The sequence below is a fragment of the Podarcis gaigeae genome (genome assembly GCF_964106915.1).
Source record: "Podarcis gaigeae genome assembly, chromosome: 9".
Taxonomy (NCBI): Eukaryota; Metazoa; Chordata; class Lepidosauria; order Squamata; family Lacertidae; genus Podarcis; species Podarcis gaigeae.
This window is the reverse complement of record NC_139685.1, coordinates 21,804,371-21,811,731: the sequence shown is the minus strand read 5'-3', so window position 1 is coordinate 21,811,731 and position 7,361 is coordinate 21,804,371.

The window sequence follows — 7,361 nt, the reverse complement described above, 5'->3', positions numbered from 1 at the left end:
CTTAACCGGGCAAGGGCCCGCCTCCCCAGTTGCTGGGAGGTGAACAACCGCCCCTTGACCCAGCTGGTCAGTTTTGGAGTTGCGTACTACAAGTCTCAACTCCAAGGGGGAAAACATATCCTGGAGGAACAACCCATGAGAGCCACCATTTTGGTTGAACTCCACAATAACCTCCCCCACCCGAAAAGCACCAAAAAATGCTAACGAAAAAGCCGCAGAAAAAAGGCATGCTTCGTATCTTGACCAGCAAACGCTCCTCAATTTAGTGCACATTCTAGTCAACAATTCAAAAGTAACAGGATGCCTGGCTGCCATCCTGGGGGGACCAAGTCTACCCCACCCTTCCAGTGCCTTGTGCACCACAAATTTAGCACAAGGGTCCTTATTATAAAAGGACTTGCAGAAAAATAAAATTTCTGCCAAGTGTATCCTGAGTGTCCTAGCAGCCCGGCCCAACTGAAACATATGCGCCAGGTATTGCAGAACCTGGGAAGTGGAGGGGGGGTTTGAAAATTGCCAGCCACTGACTGGGTAAAATTTAATAAGTCGGTCCAAGCTTTTTTATAAGACCTCAAGGTGGAAGTAGAAATGGATGCTGCTACTCCCTGCAATACTAATTGCTGCCAAGGTTCCAGAGATGCTGTGGGAAAAACTCTGGACGTTTCCGAGCCTCTGGAGCCAGGGACCTGAATTGCTCCATCTGAAAACGGGTTAGAGCATCAGCAATCTCATTAGATATCCCTGGGATGAAACGTGCTGAAAACACAATGTTAAATCTCAAACAATGCAAAACAAAGGCCTGCAGCAGGACTGATACCCTAGGGGAACGGGACGACTGTTTTCCCAGCACGTTCACCACCGCCTGGTTGTCGGACTAGAAACAAACCTGATGGTCCCTGAACTCGGCGACCCAGAAATGCACTGCTACTGCAATGGGAAAAAACTCGAGAAATGTTAGGTCTCACGTGATCGCTTCCCTTTGCCAAGCGGAAGGCCAACGCATGGCGCAACATCTACCTTTCCAGTACAACCCAAAACCCAGAGAACCCACAGCATTGGAGTGCACCTGGAAATCATTGTGGAGGTTCAAAATGTCCTGCCACAAAGATACACCATTGAATTCGTCCAAGAACTGCAGCCAAACCTGCAGGTCCGCCTGCACCTGCCCCGACAGATGCACTCAATGCTGAGGAGCCCGTAAGCCGGCCATAAGCCTGGCCAAATCGGAACAGAATGGGTGGCCTGGCGCCACCACTCTGCATTAAAAATTTAGGTGACCTAACAAAGACTGGAGCTGTCTCAAAGTAACCTTCTTCAAAGGAAGGATCTCTTGGATGACCCTTCGCAAGGTCTTGTCGCACGGCAAGCTGGACGTTTGAGCATTGGTGTCCAACTGGATACCCAGGTAGGTCAATTGCGTAGCTGGACCTTCGGTCTTGTCTGCCGCCAAAGGCACCCCAGCTCCTCCATAAGGGAAGCAAAGGCATTCAGGAACACGACACAGTCGCCGGTGTCGTGTGCCGAGGCCAACAAAAAATCATCCAGATAATGTGACACACCCACTAGGCCAGTTTTAACACGCAAGGCCCATTCCAAAAAGGTGCTAACACACTCAAATGCCGCACAAGCTATGGAACAGACATAGGCATAGCCTTATTAAAAAAACCTTCTCAAACTGGAATCCTAACAGCCAAAATCTTCAGGATGAATTGGGAGCAAGCAAAATGCTGATTCAATATTGCACTTCTCCAGCAAAGCCCCAGGGCCAAACTTCCTGATCATCTTGATCGCCTGATCAAGAGAGGCATATTTCACTGAACAAAGCTCCGGCGGGATAACATTTACTGATGTGCCTCTAGGGTGAGATAAATTGTGAATCAGGCAAAATTTTCCCGGAGCTTTTTTAGGGATGATACCAAGAGGGGAAATATGCAAATTAGGGAAAGGGGGTACCGCAAAAGGGCCAGCTATACGTCGTAAGGCCACCTCTTTTTCAGTCTTTCTGCGGGCGACATCAGGCATCTCCCGCACAGACTTCTGATTGAAAGGATTCAGTGCCACGGGCAACATGGCTACAGGAATCCTAAAACCAACTGAAAACCCGTCCCGCAAATAAGCAGCAGCCTCACATTTGGGGTAAGACAACCAAGGCAACCAGGCCGACAGTCTTACAGGCGTATATGCCAAGGGCAGTAAGGCGCTACTTTCTGATTCCAGTGGAGGAAGTGGGAGGGGCGGCCTTTGGGGACTGCTGAGAGCCCCCTTTTGCACCTCGAAAGGGCCGCTGGCCCCCTTGACAGTTGGAAGCGGGGTGACTTCTACCACACTTCTCGCAGACATGGGGATATTTACAGGGCTGCCACTGGCACGCTCCCTTATTAAAATGGCAACATGCGAGCTTACGCCCGGGCTGAAAAGGGGTTGCCTTCAGCTTTGGCTGTTCCAAAGCCACCTTCTCAAAGTGCGGGACCACATAAGTGGTCCACACATCCAGATCCTTACGGTCCCAACGAGCCATAGGGATTCTGGCAGCGTGACACCTAAAATTTTCAGCGTAGTCAATTGCCGCTGTTTTGCCAGCCATGGTAAAAGCAGAGCGGACAATGGACATTTACACTATCAAATGCAAGGCTCTCCGTGGATAAGCAGCTGAGACAACCCCAGCAAAGACATGGAAGCTGTCAAGCCAACTCTCAAATGTCCTATCCACCTTTTTAAGCACAGTGCGCTTTTTAGGGGCAGAAACACTTTTTTGGGGGGCATCCAGACTTTTAGATGGTGGGGCCAGGTCAAATATCTCTACATAGCAGCCATTCAAAATTCTAGACTGCAACTTGGTGGGCAAATGGGCCCCAGGTATAATGTCCCTAACAGAATTAGTAGAGACCTTCACCTCGGGCACCTTTTTGGGGGGCCATGCCTCCTAACAACAAGATAGTAAATAAATAAATTAAATTATTAATTAACAAATAGAAACAATTAAAATGTTTTTTAAAAAACCTATAATAAGTAGACTGGTAAAATAAAACAATGACAGTTGAATATAAAAAATTGCCCCAAAAGAAAGAACCAACTAAATAACTTAAAGTGGCATAGCCAAATTACTAGAATTAAATGGCAAGAATTAAATAAATGCGAATTTAAGTCAGAGTGCAATACCACTAGTCGCCACCAGACTCTTAAGCTAAGCCAGGCAAAAAAACAGCTGCAATTGCAGCCAGTGGCCACTGTTGCCTAAGGCAGATTCAAACAACGCTCCCAACGCGCAAGAATAAACTGTGCAAACAAAATGGAGGGCTGGACAGCTTCTATGGTTATGGCGCCAGCTCCCGAGGCCACAAATAACCTCCTAGCCCCAAAAGGGCCAGTGGATGCCGCGTGAAGCGCCCCCATCAGCCCAAATACATTAAAAGGCCGCAGGAAGGCCCCAACGCAACAGGCCACGCCAAGGCCGCGTCCTGGGTGCTCAGGCAGGCTGCAATGGCGCCAACGCTCTGCAGCCTCGAGGGCTGGCGCAAACTGTCTCCCTGTGCCGCCCTGTGTGGGAGCCACCCAGAGGCAGCGGAGCACCAGAATGCCGCGCCAGTGGCCTAAGACCCGAGATGGTGTGGGGGCCGGGGGCCGAACCCCTGCCGTGAAGCAGCAAGGCCACCTGGAGAGCGCAACCCCCAGGTGAACGTGTGGAGGGCAGGGAGGAGAGGTCAGGTAAGAGAAAAAAGGAAAATTAAGTAAAGGTGGGGTGAAAGGAAAATATAGGATTTCTCTCGCTGTGTTCGCTCTGATCCGATTGATCCGATGCGCTCTGCGAAAGAGAAAGCAAAAGCAGAGTGCCCCAATGCTTAAAGCCTTTGGTCCCACCCACCCAAATTGCAACATGCAATTTGCCCCAGTAACCCGGTCATCCAATCGTTGCTTCAGGCAATCGCCATTTAACCTGCCTGGTAACAGAGGGTTGGCCTGGCGGACCCCACCGCAACACATGCTCTCTTTTAGGGAGAACACACTTTGTTTTCTATAATTATTTTTTATACAAAGTGTATAAAGAAAGGTACATACCCAATATTTTTCATAAGAATATACAAGTAGATTCATGCTACAGTTCAGTGCTACTAGGAGTGTAGCTGCTGATATTTGCAACTCAATTGCAAAGGATATATCAAGTGAGCCACAGGTATTTCTAATGATATGGTTAAAGAGACAGTATAGCAAGTACAGTATATGAATACAAAGTAGAACCATAAGAAGCAGTTACATAGGACAAATATATAACAATAATGCATACAGCAATATTTAAACAAAGCAATTAAAATTAAGTTCAGAATTTAGCCCCTCTGGATGAATAGATTTAAACAGAAACATGAAACAGGTTTCTTATTGACGTGACCGCCATTCAAAATCTTGCCTAATACCAAATTTCTTTTGATTTACCCATAATACTGTAAGTAATAAATCTGTGTCCGAATGTTTGTGGGCTATGAAATGTTAAACCGAAGGTGCCTCCTTAATGGCATTTCGTATACGGGAACAATGTTCCCCAATGCGAATCCCAACTGCTTGTGTGGTGGAAGCTATATATAATAAATTACATGGACATCAGATAAGATAAACCACATTTTTAGTCTGACTTGTGCTGAATTGTCGTATGACAAATTAAAATTAGACTTATCCTCATAAATCTATTTGATCTGTAGTGAAAACGGCAGGATGAACATTTGCCACATTTGTAATGGCCTGTGGGGCCAATGTTGCTGATAGATCGAGTAAGAGTCGTGTCAGTGTGAACCAACATGTCCTTAATAGATTTGGTCCTCCTAAGGCCAATTAAGGGGAATTCATCACAACCAGGCACATTCCATAGTACGTGCCAATGCTTACGTATGATTCTGATAATTCTGTCTGAGTAAGCCGTCTATTCTAATGATCCCGTTACTCTGGTGTTAGATGGAGATGTTGTATTTGGAGTGGGAAGTGTTGCACGGTCCCTGATCAAGGATCTTTGTATTCATCTCAATTGGAAAAAAAACAAACCTGCCTGCACTAATGTGAAGGGTGAAACAAAGATCTGGACTGCAGCACATAGGCTAGGTCTGGTTCAAAGATAGTGATTTTGATTCGCAAAATATCACGCAGGTGAGGGTCACTTAGTCTTGTCCTCATGCGTTCTCTTAAAGTTCATAGCAGAGAATTGTCTTCTCACACAAATAGGTTGATCCAAACAAACTCAGGACTTCTGTTCAGTACATTCAGATGCTTTGTTATGTCAACTAAAAACCCCAAATTAGCCAGCCAGATAGGATCAGATAGTTCTTGCATCGGTTGTCCCGTTGTTTCCAAGAATTCTCTGATTTCCTTTCTGAGAGAGTAGGAACACTTCAGTGCAGACCCCTGATTAAGCCTTCTTATATCGTTGTGATATAAAACATCTTTCGTATTCAGCCTGGATGTCCAATAGAAACTGTTCAAGCTGGCAGTGGCACAGGGCTTTAGAGCAAATAAAATTAATACCGGTTTCATAACATGATCATATTTGAGATGTTCAGCACAGAGAGCTTGTTGATGAATGATACAATGGAGTTTAATAACTTTGCCTCCTCCTTTCATCTCCTTGTTACAGATTTTTTTTAAAATACATTTCTATTCAAACTTATGTAAATAATTCCGTATAAATGTAAAATACACAAATAAACATGCCGATAAACATAACAGTATATATATAAATATACATATATTTCATTTACATTTACATAGTTTATTATATCCCCTCCTTAAATTTTTTTTTTAAAAAAGTTTTTGGCTCTACCAAGCCTTGGACTCCCCTCCACCCTTTTGGTAAGTATCAGATAGATTCTGTAGTCACGTATTTTGTTTTTAATCTTATATGTTAACCGCTGTTATTATTCCAACCCCGCTAATGTCCTCTACAAATTATTTCCAATATACTTCCAATATTTATTCCAATTTTCATGAAATTTCTGTTCATCTTGATCTCATATTCTTCCTGTTAGTCTAGCAAGCTCGGCATAATTTACCATTTTAACCTGCCAATCACTTATGCTAGGTATAATTTCCGTTTTCCAGTTTTGAGCCAGCACAATTCTTGCGGCTGCAGTGGCATAACGAAATATTATCTTCTTTTTTAATTTCTTTACCCAAGATTCCTAGCAGGAAGGCTTCAGGTCTTTTGGGAAAAGTATATTTAAAGATTTTTTAAAGCTCATTATAGATTAATTCCCAAAAGCCTTTCACTTTATTGCATGACCACCACAAGTGATAGAAATCACCTTCTGCTTCACCGCATTTCCAACAACTTTTGTTCTTTAGTCTGTACATTTTAGCCAGTTTCACCGGCGTATGGTACCACCTATATTATCATTTTCCATATGTTTTCCCTCAGTGCCATACACGCTGTAAACTATATTTTTATTCCAGCCACCTTTCAAAATCAGTATTATGGCCAATGTCTATCGCCCATTTAGTCATTACCTCCTTCACTTCCTCGTCTTTTGTATACCACTCAAGTAATATATCATATATCCTAGACAGTATTTTACTCTTGCCTTCAACAACCTCCACATTGAATTTAGATTTTTTTATCTTCGAATCCTGCCTTCTTTTTATCTTCTTTTAACAAATCGTTCACCTGGTGGTATTGTAACCAACCAGTGAATAAGTTTTTTATCTCTTCATATGGTCTAGGTTTAATACCTTGTTCTGTTTTACTTATAAGTTCTTCATAAGTGGCATTCTTCTCTTCCATATTAGTTTTCTTGATAGTTAACACCTCTATTGGTGAGATCTACCAGGGGGTCTTCCTTTCCAAGAGATTTTTATTTCTCTCCCATACCTGAAATATTGGTCCCCTAAAAATATGGTTTAGGAAGCTCCTGTGTACCTTCACCTTTTCGTACCACAGGTACGAGTGCCACCCGTACCTGTTATCAAAGCCCTCCAGATCCAATATGTCTCTATTTTCCAATCTTATCCAATCTTTTAGCCACAGTAGACATGCCGCTTCATAATATAGGCTCAAATCCGGTAGGGAGAAGCCCCCCCTTTCCTTTCTGTCTACCAGTATTTTCATTTTTATTCGCGGTCTTTTTCCCTGCCAGACATATCTCCCCAGGGCTCTCTGCCATTCTTTACATTGCCTTAAACCTTTAAGTACAGGAATGGTTTGAAATAAAAACAACATTCTGGGCAGGACGTTCATTGTAACGACCGCTATCCTCCCCAAGGAGGATAGTCTCATTCTCCCCCAGATTTCCATGTCTTTCTTGATGTTCCTCCAAGTGGCCTCATAATTATCCTTATATAAGTTGATATTCTTTGCCGTAATCCACACTCCAAGGTATTTCACTTTA